The sequence below is a fragment of the Schistocerca piceifrons genome, chromosome X (assembly GCF_021461385.2).
Source record: "Schistocerca piceifrons isolate TAMUIC-IGC-003096 chromosome X, iqSchPice1.1, whole genome shotgun sequence".
NCBI classification, from domain to species: domain Eukaryota; kingdom Metazoa; phylum Arthropoda; class Insecta; order Orthoptera; family Acrididae; genus Schistocerca; species Schistocerca piceifrons.
In genome coordinates this window covers 307,456,256-307,480,922 of record NC_060149.1, presented here as the reverse complement: position 1 = coordinate 307,480,922, position 24,667 = coordinate 307,456,256, and the positions used below count along the sequence as shown (strand labels likewise).

The following is a 24,667-nucleotide window of genomic DNA, read 5'->3' as shown; positions in this document are numbered from 1 at the left end:
AGCAGCCAAAAAATGGATCTTTTCCTTCGAACTGACGCTTTCCTCATCAAGACAGCCATCGGAACCCCCCCCAATGGTAGGGTTTCTTGCATGGCGTACCCATAGAGGTAGTTTACGCTGAAAGTGGCTTATTAATATGGGGTTAGGGAATAATATAGAATTCTGTATGCAGAATAAATCGCTTCTTATTCCCCAGCGTTGACAACAGCTACGAGACAGGAGCATTTCGCGGGAATAGGCGCCCCAGAGACATTGGCAAGTCATGAAAACGGCTCGGATATGCCAATTCCACCTCCAGAACATGTACCTCACCAGAATCAGCAGCCAAAAAATTGATCTTTTCCTTCGATCCGACGCTCTCCTCCTCAGGCAGCCATCGGGACCCCCCAAATGGTAGCGTTTGTTGCATGGCGTACCCATAAATGTAGTTTACGAGTTGACGTTGGAAGTGGTCTATTAATATGGGGATAGGGAATAATATCCTGGTCATTAAAAAAATTAATAGTATCTTCCTTGGCTACTGAGTAGACATTATTATTATTGACCTTTTCAGCTATAAACCCAATGCAATACATTTTAATTGATGGTGGTCCTTCAATGTGGCACCGTACTTTCGAGTCATAGTGCTTAAAGCGGTGCTCATACTTTCAAATACGTCAGGTGGCAAATAAAATATATATCACATAGTAATGGTACAACTTGTGCAGGGAACATGTAGTAGTCAAAAGCGTTCACGTGGCGACACCTCTTAATCAGTTACCCGAGAGCACATTACACACATTTCTTGATTTCAGCCGCACAAACACGCTGTAAGCAGTAACATTTTCTTTTCCCGGTAAATCCGTAGTCTTCACAATTAATTGTAACATATTGAGGAAGTAAGAGCTCTGGAATACTTTTTCTAATGTGTAGTTACAGCTCTGTTGTTGAACAAGTAGAGTTGCGCAGTCACTATCCTCCTTTAATAGCAATAAATAAACCATGAACATACTTTGCACAATACGAGTACACTCACTATCACTCCTCAGAACTACGGCAATACCTTATTCAGAGATATCCTGCACATGCTTGAAGCTGAATAACTGAATGACGGTGGATTCAAAGTGATTATTCAGTTACATACAGCTGGTGCGCTGAAACGGACGAACAGGAGTCTATTGTATGCTCGTAATAAAGCATTCTTTGCATTCAAGCCTATAGGTGATTTGAACATACCATGATATTCGTTTTTGAAAATCAGCTTCCGCACACACATGTTATAGGTTATAAACAGGTCTGTATCATTAAGTCACGGTTTCTCGCACATGTAACGAACAAAATATTTGTACGACGCTCTAACAGGCTCTTTTGTTTTTACATAACAAACTCAATTTTGCCAGCTGCATCAATAGATCCGTATCTCGGTGATCCTCCTCCTGGTCCAAAGTGTTAAACAGGTACGGTGCTCAGCAACAGTAACTTAAAAATGTGTTTGGACTCGATACAGAACAATTTTGCGGTTTTTCCACTCATCAGCTCTGCCCGTGAAAATTAACTCCAAATGGACGTATTCTAGTATATATTGCACTCACAATGATTCCTTAGTCAGGGGAATTTGTGTGATCTGGGTGGTGGTCTGACCCGGTAACTTGAGGGGTGGTAGATCGTTGCTCGGTCCATGGACGCTAGAGCGTCGGTGGCGTGACATCCCACGCTAAGTGTAGCGGCGCCCTTATAAGCGGGGCATACCTTACCGGACCCCACTTTGGAGAGGAAGGTTAGCCACCACCACAAGTATGTGCGCCACGCTGTGTTGCGGCTGCGGAAACGCGACCGCTGTAGAAGAAGAAATAAAAAAATAATAGTTAAGTTCATTTCTTACTGCTGCTGGCGCAATGAAAGAAACAATACCGCCGATCACAAGGTTATAAGCAAAGTGAGTAAGTACTTTTTTCGCTCTGGCTCCAAGGCATTAACACTTCATCGGTCAAGTCCACCACACCCTTAAACAAGTCATCATCACCATCATCTAACAGGACCAGATCATGACACCTTTCTGCCTCTATTTCAGGGGCCCTTTGCCTGACCCATTTGGGCATGTCATTATCCTCATCAGAATTGGCATCTGGCAATTAGGATGTCTGGCCTACAACAACAACAAACAAGATATATAAACCGATTTGTTAGAGAAAGAAAACTTCCTATACTATACGTATATATGAAGATGGTATCTGTTCTTTCGGACATGTCCAAAAGAACAGGTATCATCGGTGACCATGCAGCTCGTAAGAATGAAATTACAATGAAATGAATACCCCTAGCTGCATACAGGCGTTGATATATAAGTCAAGGGGGACAGTTGAAAATGTGTGCCGCAACTGGGACTCGAACGCGGGATCTCCTGCTTACATGGCAGACGCTCTATCCATCTCAATTACGTTTCCCTTTTTTTTTTAAGACCCTGCAGTCGCACTATCCTCTGTGTCCTCTTTCTTTTTTTTTCGCGCTGACCACTCAGCTATCTTTTTTTCTTTCTTTCCCTTAGACCTCTTCCAATTCAGGCGTTGGCCCCTATCACCCATACCACCCCCAAAATCCTATCTAACCTAAAAAAAAAAAAAAACGAATCTAGTGCCACCGCCACTTTCACCCTAACTAACTTTCTTTCTTCCTTTCTGTCTTTTCTCTTTATATATATATATATATATATATATATATATATATATATATATATATATTCGAGCCAGGATCTCTTGTTTGCCGGACATGTACAGGTAACCATTATGCCATCATTTTTTAATTATTTTTTATTTTAATTTTATTTTTTAAAGAAACTGAATAAATCTTCTTTTCGTGACAAACCGTCCAATACCCGTAAAACAGAATAAAATGAAATCAATCAAACACTTGTTTTATGTATATTTATTTATTTGGCATGTTACGGCTTCTGACAAAATTAGTTTTCCTGAGACACCCTGACTCAGCTTAAAAAAAAAAAAAATATTGCCAACTCAATGAAATGATGCAAACATAGTAGCGACTCGCTGTAGTGTTGTGTACCAACCAAAAATTACGCCTTCATTATGGCAAAGTGTGAAGTAAGAAATTTTGAAACAAAGCTTTGTATTTCCGACTCGTTTTAAGGTTGTGGTGCTCTTCCATTATGTATTGTATGTACTCGTGTAAACTCGCATGTTTATTCGTAATTGGAAAATTTGCTAACTTGCTGATAATCCAAGTGTAGCTATTGTTCTTTGTTTCAGGAAAGAAATGCCAGTCTGGTTGAAGTACTCCTTTAAGTGTTATAGCAGAGTCTGTAGTTCTAGTAATTCTTGCGAGTTTTTTTTCTAGTCCAGTTCCATATGTGGGATTGGTCTCGGCAGATGAGGATGTGTGCCAAGGTATCTACAGTATGGCAATCATAGCAGTACGGACTCTGCTTCAGTTTGATATTGTGCAGTTTTTCATCTGTGGGGACCTTCTCGTTTACAATGTCATACCACGTGGACACTACTTTGGAGTGGAGGGTGGGATTTTTAATATTTTTCCAGACGTTACTCCATTTGACCACTGAATATTTCGCTTCCATGGGGTTTTGCCTATGGTGTCTCGTGAGGTGGTAATAGGTCCTTCTGGTGTTAAACTGCTGTGGAGTATCTTGAATATAGCTCATTTCCAGGTAGTAACTCCGGACGTAGTCGAGTTGAGCGCTGATGCGACCAACATCGACTGGAGCCTTTTTGATCGTTGGGGCTAACCTGTTGAATAACGTTTTCGTAATTGCGGGATGGGGTGTCTGCAGTATTTTGCGGATACGGTCCATATAGATGGCAGTGCATTGTTTCTTGATGTCTTTGACGCCCAAACCATCAGCGGGGCGGGTTAACACTATGGTTTGCATGGTGACTTGAAAGATGTTTCCGCTCCAGATGAACCAATATGCTGCAACTAAAAGCTTGTGCGCTATATCCTTGTGTACTGGTAACACTGCTGCGATGTGATATATTTTGCTTAGGGCATAGCTGTTAATCAAGAGAGCTCTCTGTATCCGATTTAGCGTTCTAGATTTGTGTTCACGGAGAGTAGCCCTAAATATATTTAGTTTATGGTCCCAGTTGGCTACTGTCATCTCTCGTGGGTTGGACATTAAAATCATACCTAAGTGGTTTGTCTTCTCTGTCCTTTGTAGGCATGTTATTTGAATGTTCCCCATACGGGGTCCGACAGGTAAAATTTTCGATTTGAGTTCATTGAGTTTGGCTCCAGAAGAAGTGGCGTAGGCATGGATTATTTGTTGAACAACTTCAATTTCTGAGTGCGTATTAATTATTACACTGACGTCATCAGCATAAGCGTGACACACAGTTTTTGTACCCAACACCTGTAAACCTTGTAACCTGTGATGTAGGTTTAACAGTAACAGTTCTACGGCGATCGCGTACGGTGTCACAGAAAGGGGGCAGCCTTGTCTTGCTGATTACTTGATCGGGACTGGTGAACTTAGTTGACCATTAATTTTGATTCGAGAGGAAGTTCCGACTATACATTTGCGTATGATCTGAATAAAATAAGCACTGAATCCCATCCGTTGCATTACAGTTAATAGAAAGTGGTGGTTGATGCGGTCAAAAGCCTTATCAAAGTCTGAAAAAAAAGACCAACATTGCATTTGCATACCCACGACAAATATATAATATCCCTATATTCACATAATGCATTCGACATAGAGCTCCCTGGGACAGCACTTATTTGATAAGGGCAAAGTACTTTCGGCAGCACCGTCTTCATTCTACAATTTATAAGTCGGGTGACGATTTTATAGTCGGAATTGAGCAGAGTTAGTGGTCGAAAATCCTTCAGCGTAGTGCAACTTTTTTTTTTTTTTTGGGATCAGGTCAATCAGTCCTTCCGTAAACTGAGATGGCATCTGTACGTCTCCCAATGATTCATTGCATATTTTGGTGAACTCTGGTCCTATGATGTGCCAAAAACAAGCATAAAATGCAATGGGTAGACCATCTAAACCAGCCGATTTCTTTTTAGGCGAATCTTTGATTATGGTAAATACTTCTTCCTCAGTTATGTTGGCTACAAGGTCGGCGTTGTCAGTCGGATGGACCGTGGGTTGAATGTAGGATAAAGCGGCTCACTTGCCGTCGAATTAGTCTCCGACGCGGCGTAAAAATCTGCATAGTGTTGCACCACGTAGTTCCTTACTGTGACTTGTTGATCGTATTTGTTCCCCTGTTCATCACTGAGAGTATGGAGTAACTTTTGTTTACCTCTCTTGGCTTCCCGTATCACGTGATATACGGACGTATTCTCCTGCGTAAGTTCAATCGGAGGACACGCTCGAACTTTTTTCCTCTCTAGAGATTGTCGTACCAACGCTGTTATTCTTGCTTTAGTGCGTTTTATTCTAGAGCTGTATGCTACTAATCCCATGGGATCATAGTTCGCGGAGACAACGAAAGTGACACTTCAAGGTGCTCAAAAATGTTCAAATGTGTGTGAAATCTTACGGGACTTAACTGCTAAGGTTATCAGTCCCTAAACTTACACACTACTTAACCTAAATTAACCTAAGGACAAACACACACACCCATGCCCGAGGGAGGACTCGAACCTCCGCCGGGACCAGCCGTACAGTCCATGATTACGACCGAAGGCATCGCTGCCATGTATCATGGATCTCCTGTTTCAGTTCTGTATTCTCCAGAAGTGACACGTTTAGCTGCCATACGCCCCTTCCCAGGAATGTTTTTCTGTTTTGTGTGCTGCGTGGTTATATGAAATGCGCAGTGATCCGAGAAGTTAAGAGGCCAAATTTCGCAGTTACTTGCATTGTGGATAAAACCTTTCGTTACATACAGCCTGTCTAGTCTACTTGCCGAATTACTGGATACGTACGTGTATCCTCGGGTGTGCGGACGAAGACGGCACCAAGTATCTCTATCATATCAAGTCCATTAGTTAACAACAGCTCCTCACAAAAGTTTAAGTTCGGGACTTGATCTTCTGGACGCAATAAGCAGTTAAAATCTCCACCAAAAATTATGTGCAATCAAGGATCCGTTATTAATGGGACAATTTCGTACCGGAACAGGTTTCTGCTTGCTCGTTTTCCGCTGGTTCCGGAGGGAGCATATACAAGAAGTAGATCATATATTTGTGCAGTTATGCCTCGTCCAGATTCAAGTATAGCTTTTGCTGTACATGGTATGCCGTGTTTGAACAATATTCCCGTTCCACATTCATTACCTATGTTTAAGATCGCCTCATATCCGTACACATCCGCTATTTTGGTCGTAACTACCTCTTGTATGGCCGGCCGGTGTGGCTGAGCGGTTCTAGGCGCTTCAATCTGGAACCTCGAGACCGCTACGGTCGCAGGTTCGAATCCTTCCTCGGACATGGATGTGTGTGATGTCCTTAGGTTAGTTAGGTTCAAGTAGTTCTAAGTTCTAGGGGACTGGTGACCTCAGATATTAAGTCCCATAGTGCTCAGAGCCATTTGAACCTCTTGTATCATCGCTATGTCAATGTCGGTGGCATATAAGTAGTTCTTCACAGATTGTAACTTTACGTCCGAAACTACACTCCTGGAAATTGAAATAAGAACACCGTGAATTCATTGTCCCAGGAAGGGGAAACTTTATTGACACATTCCTGGGGTCAGATACATCACATGATCACACTGACAGAACCACAGGCACATAGACACAGGCAACAGAGCATGCACAATGTCGGCACTAGTACAGTGTATATCCACTTTTCGCAGCAATGCAGGCTGCTATTCTCCCATGGAGACGATCGTAGAGATGCTGGATGTAGTCCTGTGGAACGGCTTGCCATGCCATTTCCACCTGGCGCCTCATTTGGACCATCGTTCGTGCTGGACGTGCAGACCGCGTAAGACGACGCTTTATCCAGTCCCAAACATGCTCAATGGGGGACAGATTCGGAGATCTTGCTGGCCAGGGTAGTTGACTTACACCTTCTAGAGCACGTTGGGTGGCACGGGATACATGCGGACGTGCATTGTCCTGTTGGAACAGCAAGTTCCCTTGCCGGTCTAGGAATGGTAGAACGATGGGTTCGATGACGGTTTGGATGTACCGTGCACCATTCAGTGTCCCCTCGACGATCACCAGGGTGTACGGCCAGTGTAGGAGATCGCTCCCCACACCATGATGCCGGGTGTTGGCCCTGTGTGCCTCGGTCGTATGCAGTCCTGATTGTGGCGCTCACCTGCACGGTGCCAAACACGCATACGACCATCATTGGCACCAAGGCAGAAGCGACTCTCATCGCTGAAGACGACACGTCTCCATTCGTCCCTCCATTCACGCCTGTCGCGACACCACTGGAGGCGGGCTGCACGATGTTGGGGCGTGAGCGGAAGACGGCCTAACGGTGTGCGGGACCGTAGCCCAGCTCCATGGAGACGGTTGCGAATGGTCCTCGCCGATACCCCAGGAGCAACAGTGTCCCTAATTTGCTGGGAAGTGGCGGTGCGGTCCCCTACGGCACTGCGTAGGATCCTACGGTCTTGGCGTGCATCCGTGTGTCGCTGCGGTCCGGTCCCAGGTCGACGGGCACGTGCACCTTCCGCCGACGACTGGCGACAACATCGATGTACTGTGGAGACCTCACGCCCCACGTGTTGAGCAATTCGGTGGTACGTCCACCCGGCCTCCCGCATGCCCACTATACGCCCTCGCTCAAAGTCCGTCAACTGCACATACGGTTCACGTCCACGCTGTCGCGGCATGCTACCAGTGTTAAAGACTGCGATGGAGCTCCGTATGCCACGGCAAACTGGCTGACACTGACGGCGGCGGTGCACAAATGCTGCGCAGCTAGCGCCATTCGACGGCCAACACCGTGGTTCCTGGTGTGTCCGCTGTGCCGTGCGTGTGATCATTGCTTGTACAGCCCTCTCGCAGTGTCCGGAGCAAGTATGGTGGGTCTGACACACCGGTGTCAATGTGTTCTTTTTTCCATTTCCAGGAGTGTATTATGTTTACATTGAGAGTGGCAATTTTATACGCCTGCGTCATACGGTAGTCCCACTAATCGCATTCAGTGTCGTTACACCAAGCTGCCCCCGTATCAGGTCCACGGTGGTCAACCGTTTCCATTGGTTCTTCAATTGGAGGGGCGAGGTTCATATGTACGTCCTCATTCGGGTTTCGGATGTCTGGTTTTCCGACGTCTACCACTTCTTGCTTTCCGCTTCGATCTGTTATGAGAATTTTTATGGTACGTGAGAGTTTGTGCTCCAGTCCTTGAATCTCTTCAGGGCTCTGTTTTCGTGTTTGCCGTTTAAGTTTCACCGGCTGCTATCTGATGTCGTCTTTCTCAGTATTCTTCAAATCACCTGAGAGGGTGGTGTTTCGAGCCAAATTGTCGCCCGTGCTCTTAGTGGACGATGGTGTCAATAGAAAAATCGGTTCACTACGAGGTTGCTCGTTCAGGGATGGTTCTTGCATGTCATCCTCAACAGCGAAGGAATCGGAGAATTTGCGGTGGTTCCCAATACCTTTCGGGGTCTGCTGTGTTGAAACCGTTGCAGCTGTCACGATTTCCTTAGGTTCGGGTGGTTTCGCTTCTGTTGTGGCAGTGGTGGCAATCTGGGCTTGTGCTCGGGTTGGATGGTTCTCTGTCTTCACATTAGGGCTTTGGGTCAGGACTTGGCGGCGGACAGCCGTAGCGTTAAGTCGTTGGCAGCGCAGTCATAGCCGGCGGTCTCGGCGCCTCGCCAGCCGGCAGCTGCGCCACTTGCCGCTGTAAACACTCAGCGCGGACGTGGCCGGGAGAGTTGCAGGCCGCGCACGTCCTCGGCTGGCCGTCGTATATAACGATGCCTCGGTATCAACAGACGCTGATTTACGACGGTACATGATTGTGCAAATCGACCTTTAATTGTCTCACTTCGTTGAGAACTGGGAATCTGCGTGCGTGGGACCACCGTTCGGTAACATTAATGGGATCTTTCCCGTTCGGCGCTATTACTGTGTTTATCTGTTCAGCTGGTACTTCGAATGGCAGTTCTTATATTCTGATCGTCCGTATTTCAAACCCTGCCTGGGCTATGATGACTTCCCCTACGTTACCATCACAATGTTTAAACTTCATAATTCCTCCGCAAGACTCAACTATTTTGTCGCATAAGCTATCATTCTTAAATTTGACAAATACGACGCTGCTCACTACCGAAAGATGCATTCCAATGACATCCTCTGAATCAAGTTTCATTTCGTATTCTAATCAATCTTCGATTTTGTGTAGTTTAGGTAGGGCGTAATTACGATCAAACGAGAATTTCAAAGTATCTTTTCTCTCCAAGTCACCGAGGACACAGAGAATAGTGCAACTGCAGGGACTTCTCTCTGGCACGCCTCCCGTGAGACCCACATTCTCAACTTGTTGTCCCGCACTATATTCATAGTGCCCCTGCCCATTATACTCATTACTCACGGTTTTTTGCCGATTCCCGTAAGAGCTTGGGTACTGTTTGTGCAACCGCACAGAAGAAGATATATATGAAATTTGGAGACTCGGGTTCTACGGTATGTTGAGACGAAGCCTAGTAAAAGCTCCAGGCAAGTGGCTTGACAACATGGTATAAGCCAAAGTATGATTATGTGTATCCTACATGAAAACTGCTACTAACCCATCATCTACAACACATAAGGAAAGCATGGCACATGGTCAGAGGAACTGTCATTCGTCAGCGCCATCTACCATGTCAACGGCGCATTTCTGGGCACATGTTCATAGGACCTTTCTCCCTCCATTTCCAGTCAGAATTCTTTCGCTGCAGTTTGTCGGTTTTATTAATGTTCACCCTGTCTAAAGTGTATTTGTAATGTTCGCATTGTAACCTTGTTTGATGTCACACAACCTCTTGAGAGCTATAGGTACAGAAAGTGCAGACGGGAGATGGTATACATTACAAGATGGGGGTTGCACCACGAGCAGGCGAGAGCCGCTTGCACAATGAACCTGGGTGGACACCTGACTACGGACCGTGACAACTGTTACGACATGTCACTGGAGCTGCTACGTCACTGGGGTTGCGCCCCATGTCACGGCTTAAGCCGACCACAATGGGCCACTTACACTGGTCAGGGACGCAGGCCGCTGCCCTTGTCCAGAGCTGCCATGGGAGACCCAAACCATTACTGTGACTGCAGGCAACTTCGCAGCTCGGATGCCGCAAGTGAGCCAGCGACGCATCGCCATTTCTGAAAGCATTGTTAACATCACCAAGTGACATTTCCAGTAGCCTGTTGACCTTTTTCTGAGGACTATAGACACCATTTGGGACTATATTTCATAAGGCAAGTTTAATAGGACTCTGATGTCCCACCCATAAACCGATAAACTGTCACTGTGTGAGAACAGATGTCTGACTACTTTCCTTGAATCAACACTGGCTGTAGCTGGCAACGTTAAGTGCAGGAGGTCACCAACCCTTCAACTTTGAAACACACTACGTAGCTCAACAATAAAGATGCTTCTTAACCCATGCCACACATGGAACTTCAAATATAAAACCCACAGATGTGATCTAGTCATGAACTTGAACTGATATTAACAGATCTAGATCATTTAGGTTACATTACTAAATTTTGAGGAGTGTATGTGTGTATGCAACAGACCCTTCTATGGACCAGTTATTGGACAGGTCGCCAAGGGTGGCCCAAGTGGTCACTAGCCACTGGACAGACGCTGTTGTGCAGAGGCGCCGCAGGATGGCACGCCAGTTTGATCAGTCAGCACTTGGAAGATTCACAGCCGAACATATCGTATACTGTGAGAAACAGAAAACGCGCCAATGCAATGTTTCCTTTTCCATCACATTCGATTTGGAAATCAGAATCTGGAGCCCCTGCCGTCCGACTTCGACGCTGAGAGATGACGCAGAGCCTCCTGAGATGATGCATTGTGGACTTGAAAACATTTCGAGCTAATTGGCAATTAACCACTGGCGAGGGTCGTTGGTTCCACCAATGATCGATTGTGCAGCCATTTGCACCATCACCTGTATCACTATGATGAGATCGTACCACAGCCACAAGAAGAGGCATAGGGAAATCAGAGTAATTTTTTTTTGTTATCCGTTTGTTTCAAGAGTAACTCTGAAGACTTGCATTTGTCAGCAATGAACAGTTTGCTCTCAACTTCGCCCACAGGTGTGACGCTTTTCCTCTCTGTAGCATGAGTTACTTCTACGAAAATTACGACAATCAGTAGGCATTCCGCGATTATAAGTAAATTTCTTGCGAGATTATTAACTCCCCCCCCCCCCCCTTCCCTCTGACCCATATGTCAGATATGCCAAGGATATTAAAGTTGCCACAGGTTGCCATTCAATTGGTTATTTGTCTATGATTTTATCTCGTTAATGTTGCTATACAGGGTGTTACAAAAAGGTACGGCCATACTTTCAGGAAACATTCCTCACATAGAAATAAAGAAAAGATGTTATGTGGACATGTGTCCGGAAACGCTTAATTTCCATGTTAGAGCTCATTTTAGTTTCGTCAGTATATACTGTACTTCCTCGATTCACCGCCAGTTGGCCCAATTGAAGGAAGGTAATGTTGACTTCGGTGCTTGTGTTGACATGCGACTCATTGCTCTACAGTACTAGCATCAAGTACATCAGTACGTAGCATCAACAGGTTAGTGTTCATCACGAGCGTGGTTTTGCAGTCCGTGCAATGTTTACAAATGCGGATTTGGCAGATGCCCATTTGTTGTATGGATTAGCACGGGGCAATAGCCGTGGCGCGGTACGTTTGTATCGAGACAGATTTCCAGAACGAAGGTGTCCCGACAGGAAGACGTTCGAAGCAATTGATCGGCGTCTTAGGGAGCACGAAACATTCCAGCCTGTGACTCGCGACTGGGGAAGACCTAGAACGACGAGGACACCTGCAATGGACGAGGCAATTCTTCGAGCAGTTGACGATAACCCTAATGTCAGCGTCAGAGAAGTTGCTGCTGTACAAGGTAACGTTGACCACGTCACTGTATGGAGAGTGCTACGGGAGAACCAGTTGTTTCCGTACCATGTACAGCGTGTGCAGGCACTATCAGCAGGTGATTGGCCTACACGGGTACACTTCTGCGAATGGTTCACCCAACAATGTGTCAATCCTCACTTCAGTGCAAATGTTCTCTTTACGGATGAGGCGTCATTCCAACGTGATCAAATTGTAAATTTTCACAATCAACATGTGTGGGCTGACGAGAATTCGCACGCAATTGTGCAATCACGTCATCAACACAGATTTTCTGTGAACGTTTGGGCAGGCACTGTTGGTGATGTCTTGATTAGGCCCCATGTTCTTCCACCTACGCTCAATGGAGCACGTTATCATGATTTCATAGGGGGTACTTTACCTGTGCTGCTAGAACATGTGCTTTTACAAGTACGACACAACATGTGGTTCATGCACGATGGAGCTCCTGCACATTTCAGTCAAAGTGTTCGTATGCTTGTCAACAACAGGTTCGGTGACCGATGGATTGGTAGAGGCGGACCAATTCCATGGCCTCCACGCTCTCCTGACCTCAACCCTCTTGACTTTCATTTATGGGGGCATTTGAAAGCTCTTGTCTACGCAACCCCGGTACCAAATGTAGAGACTCTTCGTGCTCGTATTGTGGACGGCTGTGATACAATACGCCATTCTCCAGGGCCGCATCAGCGCATCAGGGATTCCATGCGACGGAGGGTGGATGCATGTATCCTCGCTAACGGAGGACATTTTGAACATTTCCTGTAACAAAGTGTTTGAAGTCACGCTGGTACGTTCTGTTGCTGTGTGTTTCCATTCCATGATTAATGTGATTTGAAGAGAAGTAATCAAACGAGCTCTAACATGGAAAGTAAACGTTTCCGGACACATGTCCACATAATATATTTTCTATCTTTGGGGGGGGGGGGGGGGGGGGCGGCTCTGAGCACTATGGGACTTAACTTCTGAGGTCATCAGTCCCCTAGAACATAGAACTACTTAAACCTAACTAACCTAAGGACATCACACACATCCATTCCCCAGGCAGGATTCGAACCTGCGACCGTAGCGATCGCGAGGTTCCAGACTGTAGCGCCTAGAACCGCTCGTTCACCCCGGCCTGCTTTTCTTTCTTTGTGTGTGAGGAATGTTTCATGAAAGTTTGGCCGTAGCTTTTTGTAACACCCTGTATTAATTTTATTGCAATAAATCGAAGCCATTATAAATCTTGTTTCATTTATATTCGTAAGTTCCCCCATCACAATTTTGGATGGTGCGTTTGCATACGTTTTATCGATGCCTACTGTAATTCAATTGATTAACCTGGAGCGTCAGCGCCCCCCCCCCCTCCCCTTTTGAGTAAAGAGAAGAATAAAATACTGAACGACTTCCCACAGCACCAAGTAAATCGTAACCTCTTCACATCTGCGCCTGCCGTTCGAGAACAAGTAATGGACCCCTGAAACATTCTGTGTCATCCTGCACCATTGGTTGGAGACTAACAGGAACCAGATTAGGGAAATACCGTCACATGCGTAGGCTGCCTGTAACACCACAAAAAAAAAGTTACTGCCTTTCGACTGGTGTCGTGAATGGGAAGCATGAACTGCTTATGAATGGCGTCGCATTGTGTTCAACAATGAACCTCGAATCTGCACCACCCCGGATGACCTTCGTTGGCGGGTATGGTGAAGAGGTCCCACTCTTCCAGCGTTTTGGAGAGGCACAGTGCTGTTACTCCTGGTATCATAGTATGGAAAGCCATCAGATATGACTTCAAGTCATGGCTGGTAGTGATTGAGGGAACTCTGGCGGCACAACTGTATGTCATGGACATCTTGTGTCGTCATGTGTTACCTCTCCTGTGACAGTAACGTGAAGCCATACTTCAGTAGGCAATGGCTCGTTCACACATGGAACGAGTCTCTATGAACTCTCTGAGTGATATTGAGGTACTCCCGTAACTGGCAAGTTCCCCAGATCTGTCCTCGATAGAACACGTATGGGACCAGCTCGGACGTCGACTCCGTCCCAGTCCCGGTATGCGACATATGAGAGGCTACTTACCACCGTTGTGGGCCTGCTTGCCTCAGAAGAGGACACAGCGGGTTTATAACACCCTTTCCAAACAAAGCGAGCGAGGTGGTGCAGTGGTCAGCACACTGAATTCGCGTTCGGGAGGATGACGGTTCGAACCTGCGTCTGGCTATTCAGATTTAGGTTTTCCACGATTTCCATAAAACGCTCCAGACAGATGCCGGGATAGTTCTTTTGAAAGGGCACAGCCAATTTCCTTCCTCGTCTTTGATACAATCTGAGCTTCTGCTCCGTCTCTAATGACCTCGATGTCGATGGGACGTTAAATCCAATCTTCCTTCCTTCTTCCTTTCCTAACAAATCAGTACATGCATCTACTCCAAAGGAGGTGCAACATTATACTGATAAATTAATCATACTACCAAGTTCTCTGTAAACTTGACTCACTTTTGTAATTGTTCTGTCGATGAATTTTTGTAGACGCTGTGGCAGTTTGTGTATGACCATGTCTTACCAGCTCGCCGCCATGCTGTTCAGAGAGTTCTGAACCTCTTTTTTCACCTCGTCGTCGGAGCTGAATCGCTTTCCGGCCAAATGTTCTTTTAACCTAGGGAACAGGTGATAGTCACGGGGCAACAAGTCAGGACTATAGGGTGGGTGGGTGATTATGTCGCACTGAAACTGTTGCAGGAGAACAACGGTTTGCCGAGCGATTTGTGGGCGAGCGTTGTCATGAAGAATGTGTATGCCCTTGTTCAGCATTCCTCTTCTCCGGTTCTGAATTGCCCGTTTGAGTTTTTCAGAGTCTCACAGTACCTGTCAGCGTTAACTGTAGTCCCAGTGGGCATAAAGTCGACCAACAATACTCCTTTCCGATCCCAAAAACCGGTTGTCATGACTTTACCGGCAGACTGTGTTTGTTTGAATTTCCGCGGCTTTGGCGAAGAAGGATGTCGCCACTGGCGTGATTGTTGCTTGGTATCACGTGTAAAGTGGTATGCCCAGGTTTCGTCACCCGCGACAATTGAGTCCAGAAAGTTGTCCTGTTCGGCTGCAAGGCGGTGAAGAAATGCGCACGAAGCATCAACTCGTTGCTGCATGTGGTCTTCAGTCAGCATGCGTGGCACCCATCTTGCGCACACCTTCCGGTAGTTCAATGTTTCCGTTAAAATTCTGTGAGTGGTGCTTCGGGAAACCTCAGAAACCAACGTGCAGAGATCATCCAGGGTGATCCGCCGATCTTCACGCATGCTTTGCTCAACCTTCAACACTATCTCCTGAGAAATTGACGGTCTCCCGGTCCTTTGTTCGTCGTGAATTTCGGTCCGACCAGATGCAAACTCTCTACACCACTTACGAATATTTTTGACATCCATGCACGACTCACCATACACTTCCGTCAGTTTTTGATGGATTTCAATCGGCGCAGTGCCCTTTGCGTTCAAAACCGAATAACTGTGCGCAATTCGCACTTGGCGGTTACATCCAACAGCAGCTCCATTCTCAACGGCTGCCAAGCCGACTGAGCGCCTCAGCGCGGCGTGCGCATGTTTACACACAGCGCGTGAAGCACTCTTCATAACAGTGCGACCAACTGCCACACAAACAGAGTTCTGTACTTATAAAAAAAATAGGAGACCTTACTCTTGGGACTACCCTCGTATTTTGGTTCTGATAAGTGTTTCACTAAACATTTAGTTGCTTTGAGGTCCGTGTTATATGTATTCTTTGTAACCTATCTACTAGATATGATCACAATCCTTATTTCGATTGATATTAGCTTATTTAGCATAACTTATGGCCGACAGAATCAAAAACCTAGAGCGATCCAAGATTGTTGCCCGTAACACTCTCACCCTCCTCAAGTGCACTAAGTACCACTTTTATAAGTTAGCTTCATCTGTATCCAGACGTCACTGATGCAATAATCGTCCCCAAGATAATCTATATGTCATACGGCGATCTTCTGCGTCTTTTACAAGAAGCAGGGTTCCATTATGAGCATTCCCTTGTTCAAATCCCGTCAGCAATTACATATGTAAATTCCATCACGCATATGACAGTATGTTCCGTTAAGAAACTGTGAGGGACCATTTAAAATGATTTTCGGAAGTATATGGATTGGAAGTGTAGATGCACACATGAGCCTTCAGCTTACAGAAAGTGATAACAGAGATCTGTGCTTTACACGACAGACGTTCTCTGAGGGTGCGTTCGTTTTAAAACAGATGGCCCTCTTTGTAACCCGACTGGCATAGCTGCAGGTGATTATTAAAAAAAAATCGAAATAATGGAATAATGGAAACGTTGTACCCCGGAATACAAAATTGATCCGGAAATACGGAAATCAACGGTATTAATGGACTTTGACTAAGATTAGACTGTTATGGCCCCAGGCCAGGGAACGAGCATCTCGGAAACGGCGAAGCAGCTCAACTGTTCGAATGCTACTGTTGTATCTGTGGTAAGTAGTTGAAGGCTTGTGAAACCACGAACAGGTGACAAGACGTTCGACGTTCACGACTCATCACAGATCATGGGAAGTCCGAGGCTTAATCACTCTGTAAAGCAGGATAGGCGGCGATCTTTTGCAGGTCTGCTAGTACAGGCTGAACTGTTTCGAAGCACACGGTTTAGCACACGCTGCTGAACATGGGGTTCCGCATCAGTCGACCCCTATGTGTTTCCATGTTGGCCGAACGACATCGTCGATTCCGACTGCAGTGGGCACGGGACCGTCGAGACTGGGCAGCAGATCAATGGAAACACGTCACCTGACCGGATGACCCATGTTTCTTGTTAACACCAGGTCGTTGGTCATGTCCGTATACGCCGTCATCCTGGCAATGACTGTTCGAAACATGCACCACATCACGTACGCAGGCCCGTGGGAGTATTATTGTGCAGGGCTGGGACATTCACGAAAGCACCATGACAGCTGCATAACTACAGCAAGTCACATTATTTTGCACCTGCTTACCCTGTATTCAAAGCTTGGTCTCTCTCTACAATCCCCCCCACCACCCACCCCCGCCTACTCACCACTCCTCTCAACACACTTCCCTCCGATACTAAATTAACAATTCCTTGATGTCTCTGGATCAAACGATCCCTTCTTGTATTCGGTTTGTACCTTAAATTTATTTTTTTAATTAGATTCAGTACCTCCTTATTCAGTCTACCTATCAGCATTTATAGGGAATGGAATAAGTCATGTCCTTCATGTTCTTCCCTAATGGCAGGAAGTATCTCAGCTATTAGCCTTTTCGCTCGGTCTTCTGCATAGAGGTGTTACAGATCGAACACCAGATACAATTGCCGGCCGCAGTGGCCGTGCGGTTCTAGGCGCTACAGTCTGGAACCGAGCGACCGCTACGGTCGCAGGTTCGAATCCTGCCTCGGGCATGGATGTGTGTGATGTCCTTAGGTTAGTTAGGTTTAGTTAGTTCTAAGTTCTAGGCGACTGATGACCTCAGAAGTTACGTCGCATAGTGCTCAGAGCCATTTGAACCATTTTTGAACCTGATAGAATTGAGTAAGACGGAAAAAGTAGATGTTTGCTTTCACCTGAATTATATTAGGCAAAGTGCGAAAAAACTGGATCTCACAGGTCGGCAGGGGATTTCCTCTATGCCTTCTGGACAGCAATACCGCGCCCTATACCTTGTTTCCAGTAACAGACTGCCTTTACGTATAGTGGGCTCTGAATGACGCTCATATATCAGACTGTTTTACTTGCTACTGTTCAAGATGGGGGTACCTCTCTGATGGTATAAGCCACATTTTCAATCTATTATTACATTTCCAAAAAGATTTGGGTCAAAAATTACTAAGCTGCTTTAGCGATTTGCTCCTCATCCTTGTTCAACTGGCCAATTCTTCATGTCTAATGACCTACATGTCGACGAGTTACTTGAGTGTTATCTAACCTACCTTAGTAGGGATGGGGGTTATCGCTGAAACAACTGATTTTGGGATATGCAGGTGTTTTTCGTCTGCACTTTAAATGTTAAAACACATCAAAATAACCTGTTTCCGATATAACCGATTTTCGGTATTTTATTGTTTTTATTCCCAATAATAAACATAGAGATCGAACAAAAGCTGAAAAATTCTAATGAAGGTGAAGGAGCAGGAGATGTCGGTCGATATGTGATTGAGACTGTGGCTGTAATCGGCCTCATTGTCACCAGAAAAGCTGGCGGAGGTGAAGGAGATAGGTGCACCAGTTGCGAGAGCGAAAGTTCACAAGTTGTCTTTCCTGCATCGTCACTTTTGGATGGTGCCAGCTTTTCATCCTGAAGCAACCACAAAATTAAGAGTGCACTTATTATCCCAAGTTTATAGTGCGACAATAATAGTATAGGTATACAGGGTGGTCCATTGATCGTGACCGGGCCAAATATCTCACGAAATAAGGGTCAAACGGAAAAACTAAAAATAACGAAACTTGCCTAGCTTGAAGGGGGAAACCAGATGGCGCTATGGTTGGCCCGCTAGATGGCGCCGCCATAGGTCAAACGGATATCAATTGCGTTCTTTTAATAGGAACCCCCCTTTTTTTATTACATATTCGTGTAGTACGTAAAGAAATATGAATGTTTTAGTTGGACCACTTTCTTTGCCTTGTGATAGATGGCACTGTAATAGTCACAAACATATGGCTCACAATTTTAGACGAACAGTTGGTAACAGGTAGGATTTTTAAATTAAAATACAGAACGTAGGTACGTTTGAACATTTAATTTCGGTTGTTCCAATGTGATACATGTACCTTTGTGAACATATCATTTCTGAGAACGCATGCTATTACAGCGTGATTACCTGTAAATACCACATTAATGCGTAAATGGTGAAAATGATGTCCGTCAACCTCAATGCATTTGGCAATACGCGTAACGACATTGCTCTCAACAGCGAGTAGTTCGCCTTCCGTAACGTTCGCATATGCATTGACAATGCGCTGACGCATGTTGTCAGGCGTTGTCGGTGGATCACGATAGCAAATATCCTTCAACTTTCCCCACAGAAAGAAATCCGGGGACGTCAGATCCGGTGAACGTGTGGGTCGTGGTATGGTGCTTCGACTACCAATCCACCTGTCATGAAATATGCTATTCAATACCGTTTTAACTGCACGCGAGCTATGTGATGAACATCCATCATGTTGGAAGTATATCGCCATTCTGTCATGCAGTGAAACATCTTGTAGTAACATCGGTAGAACGTTACGTAGGAAATCAGCATACATTGCACCATTTAGATTGCCATCGATAAAATGGGGGAGAATTATCCTTCTTCCCATAACGCCGCACCATACATTAACCTGCCAAGGTCGCTGATGTTCCACTTTTCGCAGCCATCGCGGATTTTCCGTTGCCCAATAGTGCATATTATGCCGGTTTACGTTACCGCTGTTGGTGAATGACGCTTCATCGATGAATAGAACGCGTGCAAAAAATCTGTCATCGTCCCGTAATTTTTCTTGTGCCCAGTGGCAGAACTGTACACGACGTTCAAAGTCGTCGCCATGCAATTCCTGGTGCATAGAAATATGGTGCGGGTGCAATCGATGTTGATGTAGCATTCTCAACACCGACGTTTTTGAGATTCCCGATTCTCGCACAATTTGTCTGCTACTGATGTGCGGATTAGCCGCGAGAGCAGCTAAAACACCTACTTGGGCATCATCATTTGCTGCAGGTCGTGGTTGACGTTTAACATGTGGCTGAACACTTTCTGTTTCCTTAAATAACGAAATTATCCGGCGAATGGTCCGGACACGTGGATGATGTCCTCCAGGATACCGAGCAGCACACATAGCACATGCCCGTTGGGCATTTTGATCACAATAGCCATACATCAGCACGATATCGACCTTTTCCCCAAGTGGTAAACGCTCCATTTTAACACGGGTAATGTATCACGAAGCAAATACCGTCCACACTGGCGGAATGTTGCGTGATACCACGTACTTATACGTTTGCGACTGTTACAGCGCCATCTATCACAAAGCGAAAAAAGTGGTCCGACTAAATCATTCATATTTCTTTACATACTACACGAATATGTAATAAAAATGGGGGTTCCTATTTCAAAAAAAGCAGTTGATATCCGTTTGACCTATGGCAGCGCCATCTAGCGGCCCAACCATAGCGCCATCTGGTTTCCCCCTTCAAGCTAGACGAGTTTCGTTCTTTGTAGTTTTTTCGTTTTGATACTTATTTCGTGAGATATTTGGCCCGGTCACTGTCAATGGACCACCCTGTATAAATCAAACTTAACTTCTCTTTAATGGAACATTATGGATGTTTTGTCCTTATATTTTTAAAGTAAATAAAGCATTTTACTTCACTGCTACCATACTACGTAAAATACTTCCAGACTAGGGATGGTGCCACTGTACAACACAACATATGTCCAAGGACAACAGCGAGAAGCTACCGAATAGACCAGGCGAGGGAAGACTCGCACACGTACTTACATGTGTACCATTTACTGATAACAGGTGCATTATTGTCTCAGGAAAGTTGTACCGATTCTTATGTCATGTGTTCATTGCTAGTTTCTAACTGTCAGCGTTGTTACTAAAAAAAAGCAATGATCGCTTTTTCCATTTTCTATAATAACCTGATATTTCGAAGCAATGGAAATTTTACGAATAGAAGTTATTCACTTTTTTAAAAAAGTTTTATTTAAAAACTAAAAATTTTGGCACTTCTTCTGTCACAAATTTATATGCCGGCTCTTTCTCTCAGATATCAGTAAAAAATGAAAAAACCTGTTATAACTGAGACCAAAAGAATTCCGAAAAATATCGGTTATTCAGAATTACAACATCGGTGTCGGTCGTAACCGGTCGGTTTTTCCCATCCCCTGGCGTAGCCGGTGACTACGCACAAAGCCACGCCCCAATTTGCTGGCGTTAAGTGAAACCAACAAACAATTCTCGGCCCTCCAGCTTAAACTGAATTTCAGTGATCACATAAGGAGAGAAGTGTACTGGAAACCACTGAGAAAGCACAGATGGCTCATACGCAAATCGAAGCCGAACGGTTGCAAAAAAGGCGTGCCAAATACAGATGCAGCTGCAGCGGCGTTTTGAGTGTGTAGAGGTGACGTATGAGAGAGGGGCTGCGCCACGTGAGGCGTCTTCGACGGCAGACAGAAGACGATCGCCTTGCTTAAATTAGTCTGCGCGTCCTGCTAGGCCAAACCAGTGCTGGGGCGGCTGCGCAGCGGCGCCACGGAACCATCGTAAGTACTGTCTCACCTCAGTTTGTCTTATGTTGCGCCATAACCAGCAATTTCATCGTCAGCGTTCTATTTCGTGTTCTACTTCCTACAAACGCTCTCTGTACCTTCCGAAATCAGCCCGTATTTCTTCTTCCTTCTGTTTTGTTCCGACCCCGTCACTTAGGTAATAAGTTCCTTTTTGTTAAGTTATTAAGTTACTTTGTGGACTTTAGTTGATACTACTTACTGGTGATTCATAAAATGCTGCGATTCCATCGCCCACTGCAGCACAAAGCAATACGTAGTGATGCATCGTCAGCTTTCAAAGCAGGATCCAAACGCTCGATTCTGTACTTAAACCGATTACTCGTCTATCAAACACGATTACATTATGCATTTAGCGTACTTTTAGTTACTCGTTATTCCGCTCGTGGTGCGATCCGCTCCAGTTCAGAGCGATACTTTTTTTATTACATTAACTGATTTGCAGAAGCATCATCCATCTGTCATATTCTATACGTACAGGAATTGAATATATGCCACACATTCGGACCACAGATCGTTTTATATTTTATATCAAACAATGAAAAATTATCCGTCATTCAGCTTGACGCTAAGATTGAGAATGTCTCACATTTAGTATCACATCTTATGTAATTAGAGAGACTAATTAACACATGTACATTTAACGTTAGTGTTCCACTACATGCAAAGTGAAACGTCTGAGAGAAATCTCCAGATCGATTCATGGGCACATTTGTGTTTCGTTTCCAATATTAGAACCAGAATGTTTGCCAAGATTTCGTACGACCTCTACAACGTAGATATTACAAACGAGAGGAAAAAAATGGAACTTGAAGGTGACGCGATTTATTCTAAAATCTTAACTTGTTTCGCTGTATCATAAGTAGGGAGAACAATAGAACTGATTCTCTTCTTTCCTACGCCACAGTTTCGCGTTGACGAAGCGTGTTGTAATAGCAATGCAACGTCATAATTACAGTGATTATGAAAAATTAAGATATTTATGTTCTGTAATTTTCAGGATTAGAATCATTATGCTAAATAGTATTCAGAGCGGAAGTGTAAGACGTAAAGTAGATATGAAAAACACACACACACACACACACACACACACACACACACACACACACACAGAGAGAGAGAGAGAGAGAGAGAGAGAGAGAGAGAGAGAGAGATAGTGATGTAATGCATTCTCCGTGAAATAAAGCAATGTCATAACTCATTATTTGAAGTGCGCGAAACAAGATTTTGTAGGGATAAACCGTTTGGTTGATGTGAACGAAAGTGTGTTCTCGTCAACGGACATCCAAAGCCATACCTCTTGTTCTAGAAGATTGTGTGGGGACGAATTACGGATTACCTATTGTTTATTAATGATTCCGCGAGTCTGTGTCTCATTTTGACCCACTTCTGTTGTGTGTGTTTGAGGAATATTTGAAATGAAATGTGACGGTGTTTACTGCAGGATTCATAGATATTCCATAAAGTATGTGATGTATTCTGAGTATCAAACTGTTCGCTTTTCCCATATTGCCTTGAAGCTTTGTGTGGGAACCGCATCATATTTTCCAGTGTATGTGTGTTTCATCGTTGTGTTGTTGGAAATGTGACTCCAATTTCAAGGTGGCTATTTTGCACGTTTGCCATCACAAATGATTATATAGTTTCAACGTCAGAGAAACAAGAAATGACGCTTCGGCTACCGTTCCGTCGACTGAGTTCATTGAAGATAATATTTTAAGACAAGGACGGAACAGAAAATCGGCAGCGACCGTTTTGAAGAAGCCACCTCAGTGTTCGGCAGGAGCGATTTCGTGAAACTGCGGAAAACTTTACTCAGTATGAACAGAGAGGGATTTGAAATGAGTATCTCCCGAGTAGAAGGACCAGTATCTTCACCTCTGAGCCAACTCGCTCCACCTAATGAATCGCCTAAGTTTCCATTGTGGATGCACTCGAGTAGTCCTTGACGTCTCTACATTTTGCAGTTGAAATCTATGTTCATACAGTAATTATGTATTCTGCTCATGTCACATTAGATGCTTTCCGTTTTACGTAAAGACGTATGTTTTTCTTCGTTGAGTAAAAGGTTCATTTATAAGGAGTCATAGGCGTGATTTCACAACTACATTGCGAACTAGATATAACATAACACTTCCTAATTACCTCATGAACAATATTTTTCAGTTGAGCACCGTTTGTTGGTCAACATCAGTATGAATATTTTAGAACTGCGTACGTTACGAATTTCTTTTCGTTCTACTTCCTTTATCGCCTTGCATTTACCGTCCATGTGGCAGATTCGTGAAAGGTCTGTTCCTTCGATTATTGTGCCCTGCGCTCGTACGTATAAATAACCTGACATATCTTTTTCGGTGCCCCCTATATGAATTGACACCATAAGCTGGCAAAGGCGAAAGAGCCGGTAATCCCCTGCATCTGGATTGGGGTGATCCTTATTTTTTCAAATTTCGCGTTTCTTCATACACATCACTTAGTTTTTTTCCTTTTATTTTAAAAAGAATTTTAAGGCCAGTTTTGTTGAAACAGAAGAGGAGGAACCAATGCCACAGTGGCCGAGAAGTTACGTCGTGTCATTACATGTTGTTTAGTATTGCTTATGCGTGTACTTGACTGTTATCATAGGGTGGTGCTTATATTTGGGTTACATAAAGATGTCAAGTGATTTGAGAACCCCAGCCAATTTTATAACTTGTGGCATGTTTTTATAACATGCTAAGTTTCATTACACTCATACCGCAACGGACTTAAATATTTAAATAAGGGATATATATTGAAATAATCGTGTGTATTTTCTATTGTAATAAACAATTGAAATCAACCTATTACGTATGTTTTGCAAATACGCTTAAATATATTTAAATGGGATAAATTTTAATACTACTGTATAAAAGAACATACAAAATGGCCGGCCGAAGTGGCCGTGCGGTTAAAGGCGCTGCAGTCTGGAACCGCAACACCGCTATGGTCGCAGGTTCGAATCCTGCCTCGGGCATGGATGTTTGTGGTGTCCTTAGGTTAGTTAGGTTTAACTAGTTCTAAGTTCTAGGGGACTAATGACCTCAGCAGTTGGGTCCCATAGTGCTCAGAGCCAGCCATACAAAATGTGTGAATGCAGTGTAAGTCAACACTAGTTTTAAGCACAATTTTCTCTGCACTATCTTTTTATTGTCAATCAGGGTATTTTCTCCGGTGATTCTGCAAACATCACAAAATTAATTCTTATTGTTCTTCATCGGATGTCATAGTTACTGAAATCTTACATCAATTTCACTCCTCTTTTTGCCATATCTTACGTCACCCAAGAAAAATGAACCTCATTTAAGAAATCA

At 44.5% G+C, this 24,667-nt stretch overlaps 1 protein-coding gene across 1 annotated transcript in view; it reads left to right on the top strand.

Moving 5' to 3' along the window:
- The first annotated feature begins 21,225 nt into the window (after positions 1-21,225).
- LOC124721723 (glutamate receptor ionotropic, kainate 2-like) overlaps positions 21,226-24,667 on the top strand; it is a 541,952-nt gene continuing 538,510 nt past the window's right edge. The window contains exon 1 of the mRNA XM_047246817.1: positions 21,226-21,311. The gene's annotated coding sequence lies outside the window, so the exon portion shown is untranslated. The remainder of the gene's footprint in view (positions 21,312-24,667) is intronic.